We start from the raw sequence: 20,232 nt of genomic DNA, 5'->3' as shown, positions 1-20,232 counted from the left end.
AAATACCGGTACTGGAAGTGCCGGTACAGGAGGCAACATCATTGCGCCGGAACAGGAAATGCACCGGCAGCCATCTTTAAAAACACAATCCATTGCAATCCTCTGCCTGCAGCACCTGGATTGGCAAACTATGGACTGTGTCAGAAAGGAGATGGCCAAGGCAACCCAAAAAGGCACAGTGCGGCTGCGGAAGCCACGTTTTAGTTATGAAGAACTCAACATGCTCGCCGACACACTGGTCGAGCATGCAGATGTCGTGTTCTGCACAGACCTGTGCCATACGACCCCACGCACCATGAAAGACTGCAGGAAGCGCTGGGACTATCTGCGGCTGCGTGTCCGCAACATCCTCTCAGCAAACCGCAGCCAGGCCCAGGCAACAGGAGGCAGAGCATCATCCCCTATAAAGCTGGCACGTTGGGAGGAAACCTGCAGCTCCACCATAGACATGGAGGCCATTGAGGGTGTTGGCCATTCGGAGATGGGAGTCCCATCATCGGACGATGACGGTGAGTGACCCTTAGCATAATACAAAAGTCACCACACACACCCAATATCCCAAGTACAATGGTGGAGTCTAAATGGCAAGTAGATGAGAGCAAATACATGGCCCATCACCACCGACCTAAAGTCAGCCCCTACAAAATCCCCAAATCCCTGCCATGACAACACATAACAAACCCCACTGACATAAACCACATGAGTCCCCAATAGCAGGCACATGCACCATCTGCATGCACACACACACATATACATCACCGTACAGAAGCAGGCCTGACCACTGTGCCATCCCATAGCATGGTGCACACATCACCACTACCGATTGCACACTTAACACACCCACCATGACCATGCACGAAGTGTAAACACTAATGCAACAAAGCACATTGTGCAAGCATGTCTCACCCACATCTAGACACCACATGGTACACAGCCCCTGAGGCATGGCCACAACACACAAGCCACGATACACCTGTCAGCCACCCAACCATGCCCATCGTGGCTTCACCAGAAGGATGCCAAAACACTGCACCCCCCCACCAACTCCTGTAAGCACCATAGCCTCCCCTCCAACATGTACACGAGAATGCACAGGACTCAAAATGAAGTAGCATCGATGTATGTTGGATTTACGTTGACCCATGACTGATGCCCTGCCTTTCTTCCCCGCACAGGCACAGAATCAGACAGCGAGGTGGAACACACCGCAACACCAACAAAGATAGCTGCACGCCTGAGCCAAGGCAACGACAACGCCTCCAGGCCCTCCACATGAAGGGCTGGCCACAAGCAAACCACTGCTCCCTAGCCACAGCCCCCCAGCCAAAAGGGCACACAGGCTGGAGTACCTTGCGAGTACCTACCACCAACACCCCAGAATGAGCACCAGCAAGGACACACTGCTGCCATGAAAGCACCCATGCCAAAAGGCACACCTGCCACAAATCCCCCCACCAAAATAACATCATCCCCACAGGAAACACCTCAGGTGGAAGAGGAGGGATCACCTGCGGCCAGTGACATGGAGGGGCCACAGTTGACAGCCACCAGTGACCTTGGAGAGGCAGCGCAATCTGCGTAACATAGCACAGAGAAGGTGCAGGAGGTGGGGGAAGAAGACACTGCCGTCTGAAGCTTGCTTGAGGACATGTCGGACACCTCAACCATGCTGGACAACCCACAGTTTTCAGCCGAGCCTGGCTCCGGTGGACACACCTCTGCGGATGACATGCCCGTACTAGCACGCAGCCCCGCAACCACGCACACACCACCACCTCCTGTGCAACCACCAGCTGCGTAATCCAGCTGGGACTTGGAGGGGTGGTTGACCCACATGGAGGAGTGCCAGCAGACCATGCATGATATGGTGAAGCAATACATAGCGGAAGGGGAAGCCACACGCCTAGCCATGCAAGAGAACACAAGGACAATAAGCCATGCTGTCTACCGTGTAGCTGGCGTGTGCGTGAGGGCATGGCAGCAATGACACAGGCTGTCACCCAGTTGGTTGCCACCATGGCCCAACATCATGCTGCAGAAGCCGGCCCACAACCCCCACCATCGACCAGCTCACCACCAGCGAGTCCCACCCAGAAAAGCCTGGTGCAGAGGTCACTGCGCAGTCTGCATCGCCCAGACGAACAACCCCCTCCACCTAAAAGGGGGCATCAGTAGCCTGACACACATTGACACGTCAGGAGGGGGTCAAGTTGAACTTGAAGTGGGTGCGGGGTGGGTGTGGGGTTTTGGGGAATGGGGGGTCAGTGGGCGTAGGGGTGTGGGGGTGTTGGGGTTGGTGGTGGGGGGGTGTGGGTGTGTGGGGGTGTTGGGGGGTTGGGGGCCTGGGGGCATGGGTGTGTGGGGGTGTTGGGGGGTGGGATGTGTGGGTGTGTGGGGGGTTGGGGGTAGGGGGTAGTTTGTTGCATATTGAGAGGTGGAAGTTCCTGTTCACTGTACATAGTTTTGATACATTTAATACACATGGTGTGCATAAGAAAAACACATGACTGGACATCGCTTTTTTAGTGTGTGTCAATTTATTTCTAAACAGTGCCCAGTGCTCAGTGTCCCCCACTCCAAGTGCCTTGTGTTACCCAGTCCATCAAAAGTATTTATTGTGCAATCAAAGTTTGGCGTACTACACGTCCTTCATTCACATTATTCCGTGGTCTATATGCAGCTTCTCCACCATCCCCCTTCTCATCTTCTGGTGGAATCTGGTCTGTGTCGGGGGCAGGGGTACGTTGCAGCGGATGCACATGTTGTGCCACCTTCTCGTGTATATGAGGGCCCCACCCGACCTGCTGAGGCAGCGAAAGTCTGCTCTATCGTGACATGAGTGTGTGCATGTGCACGGTTGTAGTCCTCTTTGTGCCTGTTGACTGGTTGCCTGATGGGGGTCAGGAGCCACGGCTTCAGGGGATACCCGGCATCACCTGCACGGGAGCAATGGAAAGTTTATTTGTGAACATTGTTGTCATTCCTTGTGTGCAATGCCTTTACAGTGTTCATGCCAACATGCCACAGATTCATCATGTCTGCACTTGGCATTTCCTCATAGTAAGACCCAGGTAACTGTACTTAGGGATGATCCATGCTTGGGGGTATGTGTGCCGTTCACATCTTAGGGACCTTTCCATCAGATACCGCACGCACACAAATTAGTTGATAATGACCATGATCTGCTGACATCTAATGGGTGTGTTTCATTTGTTATTTGAACTATACATGTGGAGTGAATCATGACATATATGCCTGATGCGCTTCATGATACACAGTGGTTTGATAATCATGTTTACAACTACTTGATGTCACCAAGTACTTGTCCATCACTGCCCTTCCCCATGTGACCAAGGCCCAATGGCAATGGTGGTATAGACCACCAGTGACGGCAAACATTTCTGTGACGGGGCTGGGTGTGTACTGGCATGGTGGAGCAGAGGTACTGTGCATGAGTCCTGCACCACTCTCTCATATGGTAGTGGTGGTAACTGATCAATGATTACATTAGTTCCCTTGCTTACACATTGCAATTGTAAGTGTCCCTTGAGGTGCCTGGGCCAGTATACTGATCTGTGGTGTACCTGTGGGGTGGGTGCAGTGACAGGGATTTCCATGTGTGGCAGTTGGATTTGCCTCAGGCATGGCTGCATGTCCTGTGATGGACTTTGCTCCACTCATGTATTACAGGCATTGTGCTTGCAGAGTAGTGCATCGTGGTACCCATGGTTCATGTCTGATGGAGTTCAAGGTGCATGTGCTGGGGTGGGTGTTGTGTATGTTGCTTACATTAACGCACAGCTGTGTAGGCATGCCACATTGGCTGTATCGAACATTCTGTCAAGGTGATTGGGGTCACAGATTTGCCACCCAGGTCGCTGTGTCCCCCCGCACCCGAACAACACCCCTCATACCCCAGCCAGCAGACAGGTTGCCTATGCTTGCGTCCCCCCCAGGCAACACGCCTAATTACCATGTTGTTGGACTTACCCAGCAGCCAGGTACTTTGTGCAGCACATCGTGCCATGTAGCAGGGAAGTATGGAGTCACGCAGCACCATGGCATCATGTATGGATCCCGGGAATCTTGCACAGCAATGCGTAATTAATTGGCTTGCATCGCACACCATCTGGACATTCCGGGAATGGTAGAGCTTCCTGTTCCAGTACACTACCTACTCGCCATGCCCGACTACCAGCTCCACATGGGTGCAGTCAATGGCCCAATTACATTTGGCATGCCTGCCAGTGCATAGAATGCTATTTTGGATGCATTCACCTCCTCCGCAGTCCGTGGTAAATATATGTGGTCCCCTCCATGTTTCAGGACGGCATCTAGCACCTGGTTGAGCACATGGGAGAAACATGGTTGTGAGATGCCATGTAGCTGCCCAACTGTGTGCTGGTAGGTGCCTGTGGCAAGGAAGTGCAGCACAGACATTACCTTCAGCAAGGGGGGGATGCCTGTCCGGCATGTGCAGGCATGTCCTCCAGCTCCAGTATTGCAGCTGCTAATGGTAACATTGTGGGTTTGGAGGGTGTGTGGTGTGTGGGTGTGCTCCTTTTGTGCTGTGCCAAACTCCATTGCCTCCACCTGTCCTGATTATGTGCACCTGTGGCAGGCTTGGACACATCAGATTGCTATTTACGGCTGCCCTGTGATGCCGGTGTTAACGGCATCGTGGTACCCGTTCTTACCGGCATCTGGATGCCGTTAATTGCATGTCTGTGAACCTCGTAATGTGCACTTCCTTATGGCATTCCAGTCTTACTGGCATGGCTGCCACGTGCAGGGGCCCATTCCGGGAAGGTGCTACCCGTCACAACGGGTCCCTGCAGATGCAGGGTAGCACCGGCATCTCGGGTTGTAATGCACTGGTCCGGTAAACGATGCTGGTTTTCCCTTACCAGTATCGTTATTACCGGATCGGCAACCTTGTAATGAGGCCCCTTGTCATGCATTTTCATTTTAAGGTATGAACTGCTGATGTGTCACTTGCATTTCAGTTCCTCAAAAAGGATAGAAATGCATTTTTTTGGGTCACATTTTACAGGGGTAGGCCATTGAATGGCATGTCATGTTGAAATGCGCTGAGAGCTTGCAGAACATTGTTGGGAAATGCACGGGTCACCTCTGAGAATCAGGTGACCTGCTCATTTCCAAAAATGGGTTATCATAACCAAAGCGGTCATTGCCTCAAGAGAGAAAATGAGTGGTACATCAATGCAATGTCGATTCTGTAAGAACTCTAGTATAATTAAAACCCTATGACATCTTTTTGTTGGTTGTCCGACCTCGTCTAAACTAAGAAAAGATAGCTTTTACAATTCTTTTAAAGGATTTAGAGTGTTGTCGAGGGAAGAAATATGGATACAAATATTTAATGCTGAACAAATATCTCTAAATTTAGCATCCATTTGTTTTCTGGAGACGTTGGCATTGTGTTAGTTTGATTACATAAACTCTCAAAAGAAAAAGTTTTTAACAGTATGGTGTATTTCTATTCTTATTTTTCTGTTGTTTTGTTTTTTATGTTTAGTTTAAATAGGCTTTAAAGGTTTTATACATTCCTTCATGCACTGAAAGAAATATTTTATACATTGTCTAATGCACTGAAGGAAATGTTTGATTTTGTAATGAGACTTAAATGTTTTTAACTGAGTTTTAGGATTTGTAAATTGAAAGGGTTGAAATATTTTAAGCAGAACAAATGAACAATTATCGATGATCAAAATGGGTTATCTGAAATTAGCATATCCTCGGCTCTATTTTTAAATGCTCCATTTTTTGAGGATCTGGGTCAAAATCTAAAAAAAAAATGTTATTCTAAAATGGTCACACTATGAAAGGGAAAGGAGAGAGAGGGGGAGTCAAGGGTGAGATATGAAGTGATAGGCAAGAAAGCAGAGGGAAAGCAGTGGGTCAGATGTGGAGGCGGTGCACAAGAGAGAAGAGGAACCAGTGGGGCGGTGGCCCAGAAATCTGAGAGCGAGTGGAGGTACAGAAAGTAGAGGGAGCGTGTGCTCAGAGGGAGCACTGGGCCAGAAAACAGAGAGAAAGCGGTTGGCCGGAAAGAGGCAGTTTGCTGCAGATTGGGAAAAAGGGTATGGGAAGAGTGTGATAGAATGGGAGAAAGGATAAAAGATGCAGAAGCAGCACAAAAGAATGAAGGACTGTATACTGCGGGAGTAATTGGAGAGCGTAAGGTGTGAGTTGGGAGTATGATTTGGAGTGTGGCGTGGCTGAGGAGTGCAAATTGTGACTTGGCAATGTGAAATACCAAGTGAGTATGTGTATGACAAAGTGAGAGGTACAGGAATGCAAGTTGTGATGGGGAGTTGGTGAGATGTGTGATGTGTGTTGGTGTGAGAGGTGTGTGGGTGTTTGGGGAATTGGAGAACATAGAAGGGGAATATGTTCAGCATTACAACTGATAATGATCAATTCAGTTAATTCTATTAAATAGGCATGCACATTAAACCAAAAATGTAGGCAAAACAAACACTGTTCCGCCAAACCAGAGACATCTGGGATGCTTCCTATTAAATTAATACAAAAGATATATAATCACACCCTGGCTCTCTTGTAGCCTTGCACTCTGCCTCTTTCCTGTAATGTGGCAATCTTACACCCTCCAGTAATACAAAATGTCCTGCAAAAATGCTGCAATAAATAATGGTTTGTGTTGCAATAGTTGCCATTTCATGCCACAAAATATGCCATTTCATGCCGCAATATCCTGGAGGGTCTGTATAGTGGACACTTAACTAGGATGCAGGGTAGGCACAGTGGATAACGGGGGTGGTTTGGTGGGGCTAGGGTCATGGTTGAGCCTTATGCCCTAGGCAATTAAACCATGACTTGCATCCCCGGCATGCGCTGCTGATAACAACACACATCAGTATGTGTTACAAAAAATATGTTTGTTAAAGGAGGTTTACAGTTCTTTCATATTTGTTAATAGAGGAATTATTAATACCTTATATACAGTGATGTAACATCATGAAACATTTTCACTCATAAAAACCTATGGAATTCACAGACAAATGTTGTTAAAGGGACATTATGGTTAAGTTGCACTAATAAAAGCCTATAAAATTCAGTAAAAAAACGTTGTTAAAGGGACGTTATAGTTACAAGTAAAACCAAAAAAAAGATGAAATTCGCATGTTATGGTAATCTAAGCAACCATAACTCATGCCACCACCGTGCACTGCTAAGACTAACATCTGTCAAAGATGACATCGCAAATGTCATTGTTGACATCACTGATGACATCACATATGAAATTAATTTTGAGTAAAAGGGGTTGTGTTTATGATGTTGGTAACAAGATGTGAGGGGTGATCGAGAGAGCTGTCATGAACTACTTAATATTTTAAAGAATGTACTCATCTAAACAAAACATTATATTACAGTGTAAATGTTAATACAGGAACCTAATCAAACATTCACAATGGCTGCAGCATGCATCATAGAACTACAATATTTTTTATCGGGTCATTTTGGATAGTAAAATAATGAATGCTACCTTATCAGAGTTTGGAGTAATGTTAAACATGGAATAAATAACTAATAATTCAAGATTTACTACATCCTTGTGTTAGTACAAACAATACATGCAAAGACCCACAATGCACACAAAACAGAGGTACATACAGTGAAACTAAAATAAGGAAGAAAGAAACAACATCAGCAGAAAATGTCAAAACATTAAAGTTCATCATCAGATATACAAATTAATTGCGTGTTTGAGGCCTGCTTATTGTCCCTTATATGTGCACCATGAGCTGAGACCAAACCCTAAGGAAAGTACTTTAAGAACATACACGAAAGTTAACATCTAGATATATACCACCTTTTCAATGTTTATATTGTGATTATCAGTGAACAAAACTGCCTGGCTTAGATATGTCAGTGAATAAAAACAAGTGGCTCAGATATGTGATGTCATCAATGACATTTGTGATGTCATCTTTGATGTCCTGGGTGTTAATCTTTGCAGTGCACGGTGGTGGTGTGAGTTATGGTTGCTTAGCTTACCAGAAATAGCGAATTTCTGAGGGGTTTTGGTTTTACTTGTACCCATAATGTCCCTTTAACAAGGTTTTTTCACTAAATGTATAGATGCATGAGGGACTACGCAGGCCAGGTGAGCTGGGCCTGGCGGATAAGAAAATCAATTAATGCTTTTGAATGTGCCAGTGAATAAATATGGATGATTGGTGAATGTGCGAGTGAATGATTGCTGGACAATTTGCAAGTGAATGAATGCTGCTGAATGTGAGAGTATATAAAAGTGGGAGCTATCAATGAAAGTTCCTACGTGGGGCAGAATTTGTCCGCCGCCAAAGACAGGTTTTCTTTCTGTAGCATGGCATTTTATATTTGTGTTAAGGGCAAAGGCGACATGATGAGTATTCTTACATTGGGGAGTGGGGGCATTTGTGCAGCCATCAAAGACATATTTTCTTACTTTGGAATGGCATATTACACTAACATTATGGGTAAAACCAACATGATGAGTCTTCTTTTTTGGGGGATAGGCGGTGCATTTTTGTAGCCACTAACAACATATTTTCTTAATGTGGTATGGAATTTCATACTGGTGTATGAAAATCTACATCCTGAGTGTTCTTAAATGGGTGTGCATTAGAGCAGCCAGCAAATACATGTTTTGGCTTGGCACTTTTCTTGTCTTTAAGGGCATAGCCATCTTCATGAGTGTCTAAATGGCAATTGTAGTCTGCATTGATGCAGCCAGTATGGACAGGTTTACTTACTGTGGCATGGCATTTTTTTGTGGCATCATGGATAAATGTCAGGAAGAAATGCCATGCCACAGTTGTGGTTTTTACGTGTGGGGGGGCATTTGTGCAGCCAGCAAAGACATGTTTTCTTACAGCAGCTTGGCATTTTTTCCTGATGTTTATGGTAAAGCCAACATGATTGTTCTTACATGGCTATACTGGAGAAACCCCCAAACCCAGTTGCTAGGTTTGCGCTTCATCACTACTCTTGGTCACTCCTGCATATTCATGACAAATGTGTATGCCCCATACATTTTTTTAAAATCACTAGTTGTCACTCTGAGAATTCCCCTGGGAGCCCAAGCTCTATGTGTCAAGTCATTTACACATGCAGTTTTCTTTTTCTAAATTGGCCCTCGTGCAAAATGTGTGCTTTTTCGTCACTTCTGAATGTACTTGGTGAATGTGCCTGGGCAGGCATATGCACATTGGCTCATTCAACCAAAGTTCCATCGAGTTGAAGGTGGCGGTACAAGCCTCCCTACTGTGGCAGCTAGACAATGGAACTCTCTTCCTCCCAGCCTGAGAGCTGAACAATCCTATTGGGCTTTCAGAAAAGCCTTAAAAACCTGTTTGACTAAAGCCTCTGAGAGCCGGCTTCCCTGCCACCTCATACCTGAGAGTATAAATGCAATCTGAAAAGTGTTTTGAGAATTGTCCCATTCTCTAAATCCTGAAATAGCATTCCCTGCCATATTCTCCATAAGGTACTCTTTCCAAATGTGGGCAGTGAAAGACAATGGTGTGCAGACAATGATTCTATAAAGGGGCTAACTGGAGAAGATATAACTTATACTTAGATGTCGGGGTAACAGCCAGGGCTTTAAATGGGCTGGCACCCGGCCCCACAGTGTGTGAAATTTGGCCCTGAAACAAGGCCCTACCAATGTCCCTTCCATCGGCAGAAAGTCCCTTCCTCTCCTAATGCTCTGCCTACTCTAAAGCAACACTGATCTTTCATAAAGACACATTCTAGTTGAACTATTAACTCCTGCCACTGACCACTGCAGAGTAATGGTAGAAGAAAAACCTTATTTTATGAAAACATGCATTCCACCTTATTTTATTTGGGTTGAAAATGTTTCAGTTGATTTGATGTGAAATACATTGGAGTCTAGATTTCTGAGTTTTGGGGACTAGTGAGCATAGGACCAAATGTTGTCTGTTGCTTTTGGGGAGGCAGCATTGTCCTGTATTTTACACAAAGTCTTATTAACCCCTTGATTTATCTTACTTGGATGGGAGTTTTTGAGCAAAAACCTTATCTTGGCCTATTTTACATAGATTGAAGACTACATTTACCTTTTTTGATTTCCTTTTGTCTACATTTATTTGTATATTATGCACTACTGATTAATTACACTACATTTAAAACAACTTGTTTTAGTAGATTGTGTCCCCTTAAGTGCATGTATATTTATAAAAGACAGCAGACTCAACCATATCTGTTAGGCCATTCCTTCAGTCACATACCAATGCACTATTTCTACTCAGGAAATAGTTACAATAATCTGTATTAATACCTGTTGGTGACACTTAAACACATCACAATTTTCATTCTACAACAGTGTCATAAGGCATGTATGTAACAGGACCAATATGCTTTTTCAAATACTTTGCACCCTGTTGCCTTACCACCACCCTCTCCCCTACCAACCTCAATTTCTCTCTCTTCCTCCAAAGCTTCTTTTTCAAAGATTGGACATGGAAACCCTGACCCTCACACAAGCCTAGGGGCTCTGATACCATCACAGTGTTGAGGTGGTGCACTATAAACATGAACTTCATTCAGGGGTCGCCATGGGTCGCAACTTCGACCCCTGTGGTCTTCCTTGCCACCCCTAAAAAAACATTTTTTTATTTTAATTGAGGCTCGTGGGCTGTGGCCAGCAGCATGTTGCTCTTTGTTTCTGAAGTGGCTGGTTTTCTGATAGAGATAGACGGTAAGATAGCTCAGTGGGTTGAGCGCTGGCTACTGCAATGTGTGTGTGTTCTGCAGGTTGTAGGTACGACTCACGCCAAGGTCAACTTAGCCTTTCATCCTGCTGAGGTTGATAAATGAGTACCAGCAAAGGTTGGGTCATATTGTATGAATAGTTATTCTATATGAAACGCTTAGGCGTAAGTGCTATATAACAACACATCATATTGTTTGGCCTTGGACGTCTGCTTGCAGTCACAGTAATTTGGTAATATGGGCCTATACGCAGTGATATTAATGATACATATGGTGATCCATTCTTGTATGAAATGTATTTCACTTTACAGTGATATCGTAACCATATTTTTCGTAATGTACTTAGAACCAATGCTATGTGATGGCCACTTCCTGTTCTGTCAACGGGTGAAAGGTCATGTTCCATCACTTTGCGTGATTTCACTTCAGGGTGTGGTCAAATGACATCACTTCTCGTGATGTCATCAGAGGTCAAAGGTCGCGTGATGTCACTTCCACTACCCCTGGCATGTTGGTGAAATGACGTCCCCCTAACGATAAAAGCTGTATAACACCGCACAAACCACACAGTTTACAAAGGTTCCTTATCTTGTTAGGCCATGTCCCAAATATACATCGTTTCATGGTGTCAGATCCTCTGCCACCCGCAGAATCTGACTGAGCTGTGGGCTTTGCCAAAGTAGTGCATGCACAGACAGCGCGTGGCTTACTGCCCCTGCCTTTATTGTTCTGCTAAATTAGAGGGGGGTGGGCATGAGAGGCATTCCCAACATACCGTCTGTTTACAGAAACATTTTAATATGTCCCACACTCTCACACATAAAAAGGAAATAACAGCTGATCGGAGCAAGAGCAGACGGGCCTCTTTTTTCCAACCATGGGCTCGCGCATCTGTGGAAAATCAAGGCGGGCCGGTCACCCAGAGGCGGGATAATTCCGACTACAGCAGGGCTTTTATCAGGGGATTAGCGGGCGGTGCGCGGCACATGGAAAGTAAACGGCATCTAACGCCGGCACGGCCAATTATCCTTTGATGAGGCCCCGTCCGGGGATTGTCGGTGGCATGGTGTGGTGCCAGGCCGCGCGTTTACAGAAGTAAAACAAAAAGGCAAAGGTGCATTACTAACAACGGCGAAGCGCGTGTCTGCACAGTTGCCTCCTCACGAGCTCTAGTCAGTGACGTAAAGAGGCGCACAAAACGGATGACCGCGGTGAACATGACAAATGATTCACCACACACAAAGCAAAGCATACCATAGCGTGTTTTGCAAACTTACATAAAAACGGAATTTAAGCAAATGTCTTTCATACTCGAGACACAAGTATATATTAAGTATCACCTTGAGAATCACAAAAAAACGGTGTTGGAAGTAAAATAGTTTCATCGTGTACACTTTTTTCAACAAGGTTCATATTTGCTTAATTATTTTTCATTTGTGAATATTGATTTTAACCGTCACACACGGTAGAGATGTTATTAATGATTGCGTTTTGGTACGTTTAAGGCGAGGAGCTGTCGTGAAGGGATGGGAGACAGAAACGTACATTCACCGTGAAGAAGGATGTGACCGAGTGCTCGTTACTAAATCAATCAAATGTAAGCCTCCATCTTGCCAATCATATTCGGAAATAGAATATGAATTAGAGAAATGCAAACGCCCAAACTCTTCAAGTGCCGTTGGAGAGACTGTAATTCCATCCATCCCATGTGATGTTTCCTGTGTGCCGGGCGTGGCCCCCTCTATGGGAAGATGTGAACGTTTGCTGCGACTTCAATCGGTGCTTTTGAAAGTACGCGGGTTGAAGGACACCAGCCCCTCATTTCTAGCGAAGTTCCCATGGCTAACGTGTCCACACGAGAAACGTGGACCCTTGTACTCACAATAAATGTTAGCATTCCGGGCATGGAAATAACACTGTGAGCATATCGCGTAACGTCCTCCTTAAAATGTCCATACAGATCACATATCAGTTTAGGGAGGGTTGCAACTGTCAGATTCAACTTCACGGCTCTCTCACTGTATCTACCAAGAGGTTCCCGGTTAAAGTTCCTTCACATAGCGGCCTGTCTTCTTGTTCAATAGTGTTTGCATGGATGGATGGCTAGATGGGTAGATAGATAGATAGATAGATAGATAGATAGATAGATAGATAGATAGATAGATAGATAGGTTGTTAGACAGGCACGTCGATAGATGCATAGAAAGATAAGACGCATAGGTAGGTAGAGAGATAGGGCCTCATTACACGGAAGGCGGTAAGGGTTAACGGTCACCGGTAATGGTACCGGTGACCGTTAACCCTTACCGCCTTACTACGAGGTCCCTTTGCGGGTTGGTACTTTAACGCCTGCTTTTTAGCAGGCATTAAAAACCAACCCGCAAAGGGACCAGGGTGCTAATTACAGTACCGCAATTTGCGGTACCGTAATTAGCACCTTCCCCATTCCCATTACGCCCTATGGGGCAAAAATGGGAATGGGGATGGGCAATGGGGGAAGGGGGAATTACCGCCCCGCCAACCTTGGAATAGGGCGGTAATTACCCTTTCCTCCAAGGCGGTTCCGGTATTTTACCGGCATGGACCAAGGTGCTAATAGCACCTTGGACCACTGCCTACCGTGTAATGAGGCCCATAGACAGGTAGTTTGTAATATCAATAGATAGATACTCCCAGGGCTTTAAGTGGGGTAAGAAATCGAGGGGGGCCCTCATTTGGGGGCGTGGCTTGTGGTTGGGGCATGGCCTAAAAAGTACGCAACTAGTAGGGTATACACACAAATATATATAAATGTTATATATTTGTGTGCGTACCTTACTATGGTACTTTGCAAGCCATCTTTTATAAACGTAGAAATATGTTACATATTTCTACGTTTATAAAAGATGGCTTGCAAAGTACACAAACCATAGTAAGGTACGCACACAAATATATAACATTTATATATATTTGTGTGCATACCCTACGGTTTGCCTAGTTTTCAGGCCATCTTTTTTAAACTTTTCAGGTTTATAAAAGATGGCTTTGAAAGTACACAATTCAAGCCATCTTTTATAAAGCTTTGACTACCGTCGCCAAAGCTTTATAAAAGATGGCTTGAAATGTGTACTTTCAAAGCCATCTTTTATAAACCTCGAAATATGTCGAGGAATCCCCAGGTTCGCCGAGGGTTAAAGACGCCTCGTTGACCTGGGGAGACAAAGAGGTCACCAGAGGCAGTTACTATGACTGACGGAAGTGGCAGCCAGTCACAGCGACGCTGTGGCTGGCTGCCACTTCTGTCAGCTTGCCTGACTTCATTGCAGGCGCATCTCCCATGACGGCAATGCATCCCACCAATGTTGCGGTAGGACGGGGGCCCCGGCAGGGCCCCGGCTCAGTCGCACTTTTTGGAGACTGCCGGGGACCGGCCCCGGCAGGCCCCGGCCCACTTTAAGCACTGGATACTCCCCATTCCCACCTGGCAGCGGACTCCACCTCACCCGAATTAATGCTCCTGTTTCTTAAGTTTATACAACACAGCCCTGTTGTATCTTGTGCCCCCCTTAACTATATTTCGATTAACCCACAGGTGCACAGCGCCCCACTGCTTCTTGAAGATAGGTTTGTATTTAATAAATGGGCAACATAAAAAATAAAAATAAAACCTAAGGACAAAATGGCCGGTAAATGGGTAGCTAGATACATACTAAGGGACAGACAGGCAGGCAGATAGATAGACATGTGTATCGATTGCTAGGAAGGACGGGGGTTGAACATCTAGCGAAGCTAAACCAAAGCGCAAATCCTCCAATCAGGAAACCTGCTAGAGTTACTGCAAGTCCGTTTGACTGCTTTCTGCCCCCATCTCAGGGCTGACGCTGGGAAACCACCTCAACTGCAAGGTAACACAGCTCAGAAGCAATCACAACCGTGACTCCACTTTCAACCAGAGAAATTGCAGTAATGCGGCTCAGCCTCGTATCCAACAACCCCAATGACAGATCAAAACTGTCAGCAAGATAAAGAACGGGACAGGACAGGCAGCTTGCTAGATAGATAAGGCAGATAGAGGTACAATTAGTGAGGTAGCTAGCTAGATACAAAGAGCGGGAGAGAGATGGGCTGGAGGATAGCTCAGGGGCAATGCATTTGTCTTGGAAGCAAGACAACACAGGCTCTGTTCCAGTGCTTAAAGACTAGTTAGTGTTATAAACAATTAATAGATGGATACACATTATCATGTCATACCCTGTGCCCAAACACACTACACTCAGGCTAACTTAACCACTTGTACAAACATTGATATGATGAAATGATAGCACGGACCCCGGGATCGAACCTGTGATGCTCCATTTAGTCTTGTTCCCAAAGCGAGCACGTTGCTCCTGAACTATCGTCCCAAGACAAGACATTGTAACAACTCATCCAACTCACTTCAAACAACAGGGCACTACACTGTTGCTACTATCAACTGGCGTGCCGCAGCCCAGGCAGACGCGTTCTGACACTATGGGCACAGGAGTGTTCCTTTCTAGAAACAAACTCCTATGCCCGTGCCTGACACAGAACTCCCGGAAACTCCCCCGCAAGTAGGGCTCAGCGAATTCCCGATACGAATTGATCAACTCCAGCAGCAAAGCGATCTTGTATTTTCCCTCTCCTCTATGACCGAACCCGCACCATTCTCGTTTAGATTCGCCAGAGCGCCTAGAGTCAATGAAAATCGCAGTGGTGGGCTGTATGAATTAAATAAACAATAGCATAACATACCACTGAGATAAGTCGATAGATGGACAGACAGATGGATGCAGATAGATGCAATTCGGCAGTCTTTATGGAACGAAAATGAGGTGTGGGGGGGGCTGCTTGCGACCTAGTTTTACATAATGCAATCACCTCGCTTCAATGTTGAATTTAGGATTATCACGCACATCCGATCATATAATAATTGCCAAAATGTTTCAGCTGTCACTCTTACCTGGACTCCTGCTGACAGATACACGGAAGTTATCCCTCTTCCTCGCAGGGTTATCTGCGCCTCTCGATCCAATGGTCCAATTCCACATACAACGTGTAACAGAACCTTGCCATTCCGCCCTCTTTCGCCCCACAGAATGCCGGGAAAGGTGGCCAGGGGCAGTCAGTTCACGCCGACGTACTGTAGCAAGGGCTGCGGCACTTGAGGAGGTAAAGCGCGTGAGTGCGCTCCCCCCACACCCCCCAGCCAGGGGCAGCCTCGGGTCACGCGGGTCCAGACTGCGAGCAGCGCCTCTGGGCTGGGCATGCTCAGCACTGAGATGCTGTCTGCGCGCATCCCAGATGCAGATTTTTTTTTTGTATGGAAGGGGCTAAGCTGACTACTAAATATACTCCTCTGTGGTGCAGCCAAGACAAACAATGCGGGTTTCCTCACAGCTTGCAGCCAATCAAAGCCAGACATGAAAGCCAGCTTAATCCATAACCAGCACCCCACAATCCGGGACAAAGCTTCGCTGGGCTGCGACAAATACTAGTGCGCAAATTAATGCGTAGCGCCGCATAGCATGACACGAAACGCCAGAAATAAGTGTTGCCTGTTGTTTCAAGTCATTCGAGGCACCCTAGCAAGCGCGCGCCTGGAGACGCGCAGCCACAGTAAAAAGCCCAGCCTGGCATGGTGCGCCCAAAAGCGCTGGGACCCACAAACAGACTTCCAGCTAAGCAGGCGTCAAAACAGCGGGGGCACGTCATACCCTTGCTAACAACTGCGTGAGAGAATAATGGTGCGGTACAATGCAGTCCGGGTGAAACCAGAGGTGCGGGGCAGCGGAAAAAGAAACTTGCGATTGATTTAATGTACATGCAAGGAGTCACTATCGCGCTTACCTTTGAAAAAAAAACACGCTGGCCTCGCACTCTCCGCACGGTTCAAAGAGTTACCGCAACTTCCAAATGCACAGATTGTTTCCTCCGTCTGTCACGTGGGTCCCTTTCATATTTCTAACACATGCACACGCGGGAGCTGCTGTTTATGCGGGGGAGTGGGGTCGAGAGAATGTCGAATGGAAAAGGGCCATCGAAGTCATATATCAATCAGGCGCGCGGCAAATGGGAATTCCAAAGAAATGTGACGCTCTTGTTATCTGGGAAAACACTAACCCCACAACGAGGTTCCCCCACCAGGGACCTATCATACGAGAGAGAGGTGCACTGGAATTAGGAGCGCGTTTCCACCTAAAACCCCTGGAGTGAATTCCGGTTTGTTTGTAAAATACATCCACACATTACATAATTAATTTCTTTAAAAAAGGCCTTTTGTTATTTTTTTTTTAATTTTCTTTGTAATTGTATTGCAAGAAGAAAACAGAATGCCCCTTCGGATAAAACCAGTCATCTTAAAGCAGCTCAGAGTATGTGCTTCATTAAGATGCCAATTTTTGGAAATGCAGAGGTCATCTTATCCACAAAGGTGACCTGCACATTTCCAGGGCGTTGTGCTGCAGTGCAAATGATGCACTGGCCAGCCCTTATGCATGCATTACCACTAGGAGTGCCCCCCCTCCCTAATGCTATTGTATAACAGGCTCCGGGCACTCATATGGGTTCTAGGAGTGTATGTTCTATACCTCGTCCCTAGTTCATGTTTGCAACATCTGGTCTTCAAGTCACATCACCCTACCCCATTGAAAAGGACCCACATCCTTTGTTCTGTTATCAATGGTAAATTCTGTAAGCGTGTGTGAACCAAAAGTGCATTGCTTTTCCTATGATTTTATTAATAATAAATACAATGACGCCTGTCATTGTGAAATGCTAAAAATAAAAATGTTCTTGTTGAAGGCAGAGAAATGCAAAAGAGAAAGGAATGTTTCTTCAACAAATGCGTTACTACTCAGAAAAGTGAAGCATTGTCATGCATTGTGCTTCCCCTTGCCTGTTCCAAATAGGTACAAGGGAATGTGTTTCCTGCACATTTGTAAGCCCATCTTCTTTGTTAGATTGAGATGCACCTTAAAATGCACAGAAAATGGTCATTGGTAAAAACCTAAATGGTGACTCAGATTTGGTGCATTTACGGGCCGATTCATGGAATTTATAGCGCAGAAAATAGTCTATTTGAGCCCAATCTGCATGCTCAAATCTGTCGATTCATGGAATCGAATGCTTGTCACTTCACCTGGACTTGTGTGTATTTCACGATGGCCTGTGTTAAGGATTCTAATCAGGTGTCACACACCAGACCAGGACTCTTGCCACTAGCCTAGGATGCAGCACACAATTAAAACACTTTTATTTAATTTCCTAGAACTCGTATTGAGCTGGCACCCAACCCGTCTCACACACCTTTTTTACAAATACACTAGGTCACAATGGACCATGAACCAGGCCGGTGGGTGGTAATATTTATTTATTTAATTTAAATTCAAAGAAAATCACACAAATGTAATTTTGGGCAGCAATCACCAATGGGGTGATCATTACAAGGTACATTGATGAAATACACTTAGTTTGACCTTCTACTGTAACATATCCCAAGCACAAATGAATGGGAGCAATTTTACTGTTCTGGTAGATAGCTCTTGAGTTAATATTTCCCCCTGCAATGCTCCCACGAACCCCTATTAATCACATTTTTAGTGGATAGAAATTAGCAGCAAGGAGTCAGCAGCAAGAAGTCAGGTATACTATGCAGTAAACAGAATTAAAATCCAACCTTACCCCACGAAATGGGAGGTAAAATCGGATTTTAAAACCTTTGCAATTGCATAAAATAGCACTCAGAATGACTAAATATTTAATTTAAATGTGCAGTTCAATGAATGAGGTAAATATTAGTTACAACAGTATCAGGGATGTAAGAACACTAGCAACTACAAGGCAAGGTACCAACAACGGGCATACAGTTCAAAATTCAACTTTGAAGTGACAACACAGTGCAGCCAAATCACACACATAGAAATTGCATTTGCTAATTTACACAGGTTTAAATGTCAAAACGGTTTGAAAAATGGGTGAAATAGACAGAATCGGAATGCGTTTTTTATGCTGAATGACAGATGCACATCACAGGGATAATATGCGAGTGAAAGAGTGACTCTAAATTAATGACAGGATGAGATTCTCAATGGGAAAGGAAATTCAGTTTTAAAAATAAAAGCAGTTGACAGAGAAAATTGCTTTAAAAAGGAAAGGACAAGTTCTACAGAAACTATATTTTAGTGGCTATAAAAGAGAGACGCCGTCCACGACACAGGCTACTTTGCAAGTGTAACCCCTTTGCGCCATGTTGTTCTTTATGTGGGAATTAATTAGTTTAATCAAAATAGTACTAAGGACTTACACAAGACAGAAATGAGTGGAAGAATGGCACTAACACTTGTAGATCAAGGACAGGATACACAGAGAACTCTGATGTTTTAAGATTTCTGCTAATGCAGTTATGGGATTTCTATGAGGTGCAACCTAATGCAAGGTACAGAGCAAGGGAAGCAGTTTGTGGGTGTTAGGGAAGGAAAATACTCACAACAAGAACTTGAATTGGGTATTTGGATAGCACCACAGATTTCTGGACAGCAAGGCAATATCTGGTCACTGGTCCATTGGCGAGCTCTCCCAGAAGAAGACAGCTGGGCAAAGGACTGGTCACGGCACAGCAGCACCTCAGCTGGATGGGTCGGGTAGCAGGGCAAATGGGCAGCACTGAATAATCCTAATAAGGGTTCAGCCACCTTTCCCCTTTCTCCCTGAATCTCTTTGGATTTTTGTGGGGTTTTTCTGAATCAATGGTCCTCCCTGGATAGGGCCAGCTATGCTCTGGCCTGGCAGTGGAGTCTGGAATCTTGCAGAGTGAAGATGGAATATCTGGATACGCAGGAGCTGGAAAATTCAGAAGAGAATGTCCTTTGTCTCTCTGAGTCTCCCCCTTTTATAAGATGGGTGACATCACAGAATTTACTATGGGGGCAGGCCTTTGGCTGCTTGAAATGCCTCTAACACCTGGATTGGTCAGGGGTTACTGTTACCGCCTTCATGTTACCCAGTTGGGCTTCAAGGACATGACATCAGTTTTATGGTGTGAGCTTAAATTGCCCATGCCCTCCCACAGTTTTTTTTGCCAAAAATCAGTTATGACTTAAATTGCACATTTTTACAATTGTGGCATTTTTGAAAATCAGATAGGCAAATGACACATTTGATACAGAGCATGGCATTCCGACTCCCAAGTCTGTACTTTGTTATTTCGCCCTCCTAATAATCTTTCTCACTTTTCAGTGGGAACTATTTCACCTAAAATTCTACAATTTTATATATGTGTACCTATTATCACAGAGCATGTTTGCATTACATTTTAAAGTTATACCAAGTATACTTTTACCACGATTTACATTTTTCTGACATTTGCGTCTCGAACATGCTAGGGTAAGCCACAATATCTTGTTTTAATGCCGCAAAAATTACATTTAAACAGTTAAACTTTTGCATTCCTGTGTTCTCCGGTTGCAG

At 45.3% G+C, this 20,232-nt stretch overlaps 1 protein-coding gene across 1 annotated transcript in view; it reads right to left on the bottom strand.

Annotated features, from left to right (window-relative positions):
- Positions 1 to 16,436, bottom strand: part of NDP (norrin cystine knot growth factor NDP) — a 278,003-nt gene extending 261,567 nt beyond the window's left edge. Inside the window, exon 1 of the mRNA XM_069636502.1 lies at positions 15,728 to 16,436. The gene's annotated coding sequence lies outside the window, so the exon portion shown is untranslated. The remainder of the gene's footprint in view (positions 1 to 15,727) is intronic.
- Positions 16,437 to 20,232: the final 3,796 nt, after the last annotated feature.

Source organism: Ambystoma mexicanum, chromosome 7p (assembly GCF_040938575.1).
Source record: "Ambystoma mexicanum isolate Mex_15411 chromosome 7p, UKY_AmexF1_1, whole genome shotgun sequence".
Classification (NCBI taxonomy): domain Eukaryota; kingdom Metazoa; phylum Chordata; class Amphibia; order Caudata; family Ambystomatidae; genus Ambystoma; species Ambystoma mexicanum.
The sequence above is the reverse complement of the archived record's forward strand: the minus strand, read 5'-3'. Positions and strand labels throughout refer to the sequence as shown.